At 36.5% G+C, this 9,552-nt stretch overlaps 1 protein-coding gene across 1 annotated transcript in view; it reads right to left on the reverse strand.

The window, feature by feature from the left end:
• The window catches only part of LOC143648217 (uncharacterized), a 47,949-nt gene extending 38,732 nt beyond the window's left edge, over positions 1–9,217 (reverse strand). Inside the window, exon 1 of the mRNA XM_077117895.1 lies at positions 9,122–9,217. The gene's annotated coding sequence lies outside the window, so the exon portion shown is untranslated. The remainder of the gene's footprint in view (positions 1–9,121) is intronic.
• Positions 9,218–9,552: the final 335 nt, after the last annotated feature.

Here is a 9,552-nt window from a genome sequence, read left to right on the forward strand (position 1 = left end):
CACCACAACCAAGTAGGGTTTCTTCCAGGAATGCAAGGGTGGTTCAACATAAGAGAATCAATCAATTAATATATTAACAAATTGAAAGGGAAAAAAACACCTGAACATCTCAACTGACACTGAAAATGCATTTGAAAAAATTCAGCATCCTTTCCTGATAAACACACTTAAAAAGGTAAGAATCAAAGGAAACTTCCTCAATATGATAAAGGGTATACATGAAAAACCCACAGCCAGAATTGTACTCAATGGTGAAATACTAAAAGCCTTTCCCCTAAGATCAGGAAAAAGACAAGGATGCCTAGCGTCATGACTGTTACTCAACATTGTACTAGAAGTTCTAGCTAGAACAAAGGCAAGAAAAAGAAATAAAAGGAATCAAAATTGGAAAGGAAGAAGTAAAACTCTCATATGCAGATGACAAGATCCTGTATTTGGGAAATCCCAAGAAATCTATGACAAAGCTAACTGAGTTAATAAAAAAAATTCAGTAAAGTGACAGAATACAAGATTAATGTACAAAAATCAGTAGTGTTTCCCTATACTAGTAATGACCTAACCAGGGAAACAATTAAGAAAAAATTTCCATTCACAACAGCAACTAAAAGAATCAAGTATTTAGGGATAAGTTTAGCCAAGAATATAAAGAGAACTACAAAAAATTGCTAAAAGAAATCGAGGATGACTAAAATAGGTGGAAACATAGTCCATGACCATGAACAGGAAGGCTAAATGTTGTTAAGATGTGCAATTCTACCAAAAATGATCTACAGATTCAACACAATGCCAATCAAAATTCCAACAACCTACTTTGCAGACTTGGAAAAGCTAGTTATCAAATTTATTTGGAAGGGAAAGGGACCTCAAATAGCCAGACATCCTAAAAATGAAGATGAATAGGAGGATTTACACTTCCTGACTTCAAAGCTTATTACAAAGCCACAGTGGTCAAAACAGCATGGTACTAGCACAAAGATAGACATACTGATCAACAGAACTGAAATGAGAGTTCAGAGATTGACCCTCAGTTCTACAGTCAATTTATTATTTTTCATATGATATATGGTGGGGGTCGCATTTCATTCTCTTTCCATGTGAGTTTCCCATTATTGCAGCACTACTTATTGATTTTTTTGTGGGGGCGGGTAGTGCACAGGCTGGGAATCAAGCCCAGGTCTCCCACATGGCAGGCAAGAATTCTACCACTGAACTACCCTTGCACCCCTGGTCAATTTCTTTTTGACAAGCATCCCAAATCCACTGAACTGGGATAGAACAGTCTCTTAAATAAATGGGACTAGGAGAACTGGACAGCCATATCCAAAAGAATGAAAGAGGATCCCTGCCTCACACCCTATACAAACACTAACTCAAAGTAGGTCAAAGACCTAAATATTAGAGCTAGTACCAAAGAACTCCTACAAGAAAATATAGGGAAACATATTCAAGACCTAGTGAAAGAAAGTAGTTTCTGAGACATTTCATTCAAAGTACAAGCAACAAAAGAAAAAATAGATATGGAAACTCCCCAAGATTGAATGCTTTGTCAAAAAGGTTGAGAGGCAGCCAACTTAATGGGAAAGAATAATCTGATAACAACGTCATATCCAGTATATATGAAGAAATCCTTCAACTCAACAACAAAAGGACAAACAACCTAATTATAAAATGGGCAAAACACATGAATTCCCCTAAAAGAGGAAATACTAATGGCTAAATGCTAAAAAGTACATGAAATGCTGTTCATCTTCATTAGCTATTAAGGAAATGCAAATCAAAACCACAATCAGATATCATCTCACACCTGTAAGACTGGCTGCTATTAAAAAGGAAACTACAAATGATGGAAAGGATGTGGAGAAATAGGAAAACTTACTCACTGCTGGTAGGAATGTAAAATGGTATTACAACTGTGGAAAACAATTTGGTGGTTCATTAGAAAACTAAATATTGCACTGGCCTACAATCCAGAAGTTCTGCTACTTGGTATATACCCACATTTGAAAGCAGGGTTACAAACAGACATGTGCACACCAATGTTCATAGTAGCATTATTTACAATTGTCAAAAGACAGAAACAATCCAAGTATCTATCAACAGATGAGTGGAAAAACAAATGTGGTATATACACATGCTTTGGTTTGCTAAAGCTGACAGAATGCAATAAAGCAGAAAAGAGTTTGCTTTTCACTGGAGATTCATTAGATTACAATTTTACAGTTCTAAGGCCATGAAAATGTCTAAATTAAGACTTTAAAAGGAAGATACCTTCTCAGAAGGCTGCTGGCATCCAGGGTTCTTCTGTCACATGGGAAGGCACATGGCTATATCTATTGGTCCTTCTCTCCTGGGATGGTTTCAATGACTCACTCTCTCCTCCAGAGGCTTTTGTCTGGATTTCCTCTCTTAGGTTCTCTGAGGTCTCTGAATTTCATCTGTCTTTTATCTCTCATAGAGGACTTCAGCAAGGGGATTAAGACCCATCCTGAATGGGCTGGATCACATCTCCATGGAAACAACCTAAACAAAAGATCCCAATCGACAGGTCTGCTTCCATAGGGATGGATTAAGAGAACATGGCCTTTTATGGGGACATAGCAGCTTCAAATCAGCACAACATGTGATGGAATATTATAAAGCAGTTAAGAAGGAATGAGATTGTTAAGCACATGAAATGGATGATCCTTGAGAACATAATACTGAGTGAAACAACCCAGACACAAAAATATAGATATTGTACAATTTCACTAATATGAACCACCTAGAAAATGTAGACTCAGAGTCTTAAAACTACAGAATGTAGAAACCTAGAGATAAACAGAAGCTAAAAGATGGGGTAGCAGTTACCTGATAGGTACAGAATTGTTAATAAGGTTGAACTTAAATGTTCATAAATGGATAGAGGTGATGGTGGTGCATTACCGGAATTATAAGTAACAGTACAGCATTGTAGAAGTATTTGATTGGAAAAGGGCTCTTTAAAGTGACCAATGTATATCACTGATTAACGCTACAAATTATTAGTGAGTTCTTGCATGAACCACAACAAAAGTATGACACTTGAACAGAGTTAATAACAGAGTGGTATATGGAGGAAAATTATCTATTCTATGCTATGGACTATATTTAACAGTAATACCTTAATATTCTTTCAACAGTAACATGTGTACCATACCAAACCAGGATCAATAATTGGGGGAATAAGGGTTATGAGGTGTTTTAGGTTTTCTTTTGTGTGCATGTATGTCTACCTCTTATTTTTCTCTTTGGAGCAATGAAAATTGTTTAAAATTGAGTTGAGTGTGATGATGATTGCATAACTAAGTGAGGATACTGTGAGTCACTGATTGCACACTCTGGACAGAATATATAGTATGTGAACATATCTCAATAAAGTCCACAGATTTTTTCAAAAAGTATAAAATTGACTTTCAATTTTTCTCATAATATTTTTAACCTATTCTAGAGAGTACTACCGGCCTCTACCCTACGATTCCCATCCTCCATGCTTCATTCAAATAACCTGTTCTATTTCTGTCACATTACTAGGCATGTGGGAAAATTCATATTTATTCAACTTTCATTCTATATTTCAGAGACTTTCAGCCATCTCTGTAGAGACCTAGCGTGTTAAGTTCCCTGCTGAATCTCCAGGACATGGAATGTTTCCTGGTACATGTAATGCAGTCAAAAGGAATTATAAATGAATAAAGGAATGAGTGAATTTTCAAAACTGCCCTTCACAATGGCCTTACATATCCAACATCAGAGAAGGGTTACAATTTTGAAATTGTTACAATTTGGAAATTTCCAAACAAGATGAACAAGTGAGTGTCCCACAGAATGAAGCACTGACTACATTTATTATCCTTGTCATCAGGGTGTGAGCCCTGGAATACAGCCCTTATTATGTTTATTTAATGTTTCAAAGGAATACAAAACAAAGGTTATATTCATGTTGAGAAGCAGAGTAGACAGGGAATAGCTTTGGGAAAAGAGCAAAGCACTGCTTTCCTTGGGCCCTGTCTCAGAATCCAGCTGGCCTCACTGAGTCTTTCAATTTTTGAGTTCTGGTGAGTTCTCCAAACAACAGATGTAAGCAGGCCTCATTCACTTGCCCTTTTTTTAAGTCCTGACTGTATTCAGACATTTTTATATCCAACCAAGATCTTACATTTTATTGTGTCTATTTTTGACTCACAATATTCATTTCCTATTTTGATTATTTGTGTCCTTTTTCCATTTTTCTCTTGAATCTATTTCATTAATTGCCTCCTCTAAGATTCTAGGTCTTTGCTGTCAACACAGTAAGTAGTGAATATTTGATGCCATAGGGATTAAATTTAAATTAATTAAATTTAATTAAAACTAGGAAATTGAGTGTTTCAGTAGCAAAATTCCAAGTGTTCAATAGCCAAAAGTGGCTATAGACTTCTGCAATGAACTATGCATATACAGATCTTCACTGCATAAAGTACTATTAGGCATGCTGATCTGGATCTTAGGTATTTCTTCTATTTTTTTTTCTATTTATAAGTGATTTATTTTTTGCTTTGTTCTAATTTCTTTCTGTCTTTCTTCAAATAATGGCTTATTGTATTTGTTTTAACTTCTTAAGGTAGGAGCTAACATCATTTAATATTTATTTTAAGTATTATAATCATTTTTCACAGTATAAGGCCAATAGTTTTCCTAGGAATATTGGCTTAGCTTTGTGATTCTGGCAATTTTAAGTATTCTATTCAGTTGTTATTTTTTTCATTCGTGTACATTTTAAAAATATGTGCCAAGTTTGTTTAGAAGAGTTTTTTCCATTAATTTTCAGTTCCTCCATTATATTTTCTGTTTGTCACTAATATCTGATTGCCTTTTTTTTTTTGCATGGGCAGGCACCGGGAATCAAACCGGGTCTCTGGCATGGCAGGCGAGAACTCTGCCTGCTGAGCCATGGTGGTCCACCCTATCTGATTGCCTTTTAAACAGGGAATATTTGTTATTCCACTCAAATTTTTGAGGTTTTCCTCCATTTATTTTATGAACGATTTGTTTGCTCAGTCCATTAACTCTTTAAAGATAGATTTTCTTTTGGGGGATTTGGTACTTTCATATATACACTTCTTGAATAATTGTGGAATTCATTCTCTTTTTTTGAGAAAGTAGTAAGGATTTTTATTATCAAAACAAGTAAGAGACACAAGCATATAGTTGAGCAGGCCAAAGATGGAGTCCCTCATGCTAAGCCCATGTCAGCAAACCACAGATTATCTATGTTCCAAGTCTTTTGCAAGTGCTCCCAGAACCTGAAACCTGAAGAGCAATCATATCTTGCCAGCTCCCTTTTCTTCCTATAGCTCAGTTCCTCTAAGTCAAGGCTAAGCCAGGTAAGGAAAACTATGCTGTACCTATCACTAAGATTAACCACTTTAAGACTAACTTGTTCTGCCTTTATAAGCTTTGCTGTTGCTGTCACTCTTCAGAGCTCTCCTCCATTTCATGGACTGGATACTGCCTAATTCATCAATTTGTTCATTAATAAAAAGTGAGTTCCCCCAAAATTAATTTCCTATATGGCTCTTCTTTTGACAATTTTGGTGATCTAAAGGATCTGAAGGCAACTGTTTAGGGCTCTTGAGGCAAGACAGAAGAAACTGACCACTGAACCCTTTGAGTTCTCTGCCTCCTCACCCTCTCCAAGGTTCATGGATATCTCCCTCTCAGATCTGAGCTCCACTTTTTTGTATCTGAGCTCTTTGATCTCACAAGCTCTCAGTCCAAAGCTTAATGAGTCAACCTTATTGTTGAAAAAGATCAAGTTTTGAGCCTAATTCATAGACTTTTGGTGAGTCCAGTTTCATTTTTGCTACTGCTAGTTTCTTTGCCTGTCACAACGTGTGAAATGAAACAATAAAGATGGAATCTACAAACTCTTAAAATTTTAATTCTCCACTGTCTGGCATTTACATCTTCAAAAACCAGATGGTTAGAAGCTGTGCCTATATAACAAAATGGCAAAATCTCACCAAATACAACCTAGAATTTCAATATCTATTACAGAAAATCTTCGAAATAGACAAAATTACTCATCTCAGAAATGCACTCCACAAAAGGAGTGCCCAAAGTAAACTGTCAAATGGAATGCCAGATTTATTAAGAAACTGCAATATTCTAAAACTGCTTCATTAAGGGATTCTTTGTAAAAGGCAAATGAGAAATTAAAAGCTCATGACATTTTAATGTCTCACTAACAGAAAAAATTTTTAATTGAAGTGTGTCTGTCAGTAGGTTTGTTGCATACTTCCCTACCTCTGAATGGTATTACCAAATTACCCATAGCCAAAAAAATGAAAGAGGATCTTGATCTCATATTTCATACAAAAATTAACTTAAAATGAATCAAAGACATAAAACATTAAAGCTAGAACCATAAAACTCTTAGAAGAAAACATAGGGAAATATTTGAAAGAGCTTGGTAGGAGGTGGTTTCCTGGACATTAGACCCAAAGCACAAGCAATGAAAGAAGAAATAGATATATGTGATCTCCTCAAAATAGAATACTTTTGTTCATCAGAGAACTTTGTCAAGAAAGTAAGGATATTGGAAACCACATATCCAATAAGAGGTTAATATCCAGAAAATAGATTCTACAACTAATTAACAAAAAGAGAGAAACCCAATTTAGAAATGAGCAAAAGACATGGACAGACACTTTTCTAAAAAAGAAATGCAAATGGCTCAAAAGCATATGAAAAGATGTTCAACTTCACTAGCTATCAGGGAAATGTAAACCAAAGCACAATGAAGTATCATCTCACTTCCACCTGAATGGCCATTATAAAAAAATAAGAAACTACAAGTGTTGGAGAGGATGTAGAGAAATATATACACTTACTCACTGTTGGTGGGAATGTAGAATGGTACAGCCACTCTGGAAGGTGGTCTGGGGGTTCCTCAGAAAGCTAAGTATAGAAATATCATATGATTCTGCAATCCGGTTACTAGGTATATACTCAGAAGAACCGAAAGCAGGGACAAGAATAGACATTTGCACACCAATGTTTATAGCAGCATTATTCACAACTGTCAATAGGTGGAAACAGCCCAAATGTCGATCAACTGATGAGTGGGTTAACAAACTCTGGTATATACATACAATGGAATATTACACAGCTGTAAGAAGTAATGAAATCATGATGTATGCAACAATGTGGATGAATCTTAACGATATTATGTTGAGCAAAATAAGCCAGGACAAATACTGCAGGGTCTCACTACTATGTATCAACTATAATAAGCAAACTCAAAGTTAAATTCAAGAGCACAGATTATCAGGACATAAAAATAGGGTAGAGATCAGGCACTTGATGCTTAGAGTACAGAATTTTTAATTAGGTTGATTGTAAATGTTTGGAAATGGATAGCACAATAGTGTGTGATGGTAGTACAATACTGAACGTGTAATTAGGAAAGTTAAGTCTGGGTATGGTTAAAAGAGGAAGACTAGGGCCACGTATGTCACCAGAAGGAAAGCTAGAGAAGAAAACCTGGGACTGATTAACTTGGCAAAACCTAAAGTGGACTTGACAGTGGTGACCTGTATAAACATAAGTTCTTACATGAATCAGAACAAACATATGTCACTATAATACGGTGGTATATGGGAAAAATATAATTAATGCAAACCAATGTCTATAGTTAACAGTAACACTGTAATGTTCTTGCATTAACTGTAACAAAGGCAATATACTGAAGCCAAATGTCAATAATAGGGGGATATAAGGGGTATGGGGTTATTTTTACAGAAGAAATGAGAATGTTCTAACACTGATTGTGATGCTGAATGCATAATTGTGATTCTACCAAGATTGTACATTAAGGATTGATAGTATGGTGTGTAAATAAAATTGTTTAAAAAAAATAGACAGGATGAGATGAATGGCACTATAAATGTATAAATCATATTTTCATTTTAAGTATGAGTGAAGCTTATTACCCACATAAATTAGAAACGGTTACCAGATTAACACTATCTAGATGAATGATCCAGATATTTCTATCCTTAATTACACAGTCATTTTTGTCATCAATAAAAAGAGAAATTCCCAATCCCAGGCAACAACCTACCTGATCTCAAACAAAGAAATGATGAGGACCATGTCTACTAGAACCAGGACGTCAGTAACTATCAAAACGGGAACTGACTGAGGTATATGAAATGCAAATTCCAAATATAAAAGAGAACAAGTGCCTGTGTATTAGCTCTCAAAACCTTTTCATCAGAAAAGGTGAATGAGGATGATCTGCTGCAAAGCTGAAGGCTGAACACACAGGTGAGAGTTCTGGAGTGACCTTACCTTTCTATGCTCTCATTTTCCACTCTGTGAAGTGGGAACAATAAGAGGACCTACCGCTGATTCTCTGAGACTTCCTGAGGATGACTCTGAGTGACAACTTTTACTGTCAGAATTTGACATGTTGATTACACTCTCTTTGCCTAAGATTTCTCATCTATTCACGTGAACAAATTAAGACTACTTCCTATGTAATATTTTGTGAGGAAATAATGAGTTACCACATTCAAAGTACCTAAAATTTTGGCTGGTGTACATTAAGGTTTCAAGTAAGATTTATCATACCCTAATAAAGCTCCCATACTTTCAAATAAAGGTTAATTTCTTTTTGGGAAACTTTTATCAAACTAAAAAAAGTATGCATATTGATAAGAGCCATAAGGAAGAACTGAACTAGCAATCCAAGAGACTAATACAAGTACCTTCCATCACGTAGAATATGTGAGAATGCTCACAGGTTTCTTAATACATAGCATTTTCTTGAAATGTTAATGCATTATTATTTGAACAGCAACATCTCTACAAGTTTGGTTTTCACTGACTGAAAATAAAATAACATAATCAAAAACTTTTATCTGGTATTAGGGGCGGCTGCTGTCAGCGCACTCCCTCCCCTTCCACCCACCCATACCCCACGACGAAGAGCCGAACAGGCTCACGGTGGTCGGATGACTTCAGCTGCGCCTTCGGGTAGCCCTTCGCGCCCAGGTCGGGTATCGAACCGCTCATGCAAGCTGAGAGGCGGCTCCGCGGTAAGGACAAACTCACTTACCAGAGATATAGGATCACCGCGGTGTCGGTCGCAGTCACTAGTCTGCTGTTAGCTTTGCGGTCTCGCGCGATCTTGGCGCCTGCGGAAACGCCAGAAGTATGGAACTCTCGCGATAACAGGCATTTGTTCCCGCGACGTCGGAGGAGAGGAGTTGTCGGCGTCTTTTGTACTCCACTGTCAGCACCAGTAAGGCCAGGAGAGGAATGGCGGACCCCTTCCAGTGCTGGAAGATCCTTCTTAGGCACTGGAGCACATCTCTCTAAACTGTCAATGAGAAAAGTGACGAAAGAACCGCCATATTTTTTATCAATTTTAAGATGCATATTCTTTGCATTTTAGCATCTCTGAAAAGCCAGGATGTATCTGAAAAAGAATGGGTATCTTGTCGAATTGGCAGCATCTTCTCTTTCCTAGTGACTCAGGAAATAATA

Source organism: Tamandua tetradactyla, chromosome 1, assembly GCF_023851605.1.
Source record: "Tamandua tetradactyla isolate mTamTet1 chromosome 1, mTamTet1.pri, whole genome shotgun sequence".
NCBI lineage: Eukaryota > Metazoa > Chordata > Mammalia > Pilosa > Myrmecophagidae > Tamandua > Tamandua tetradactyla.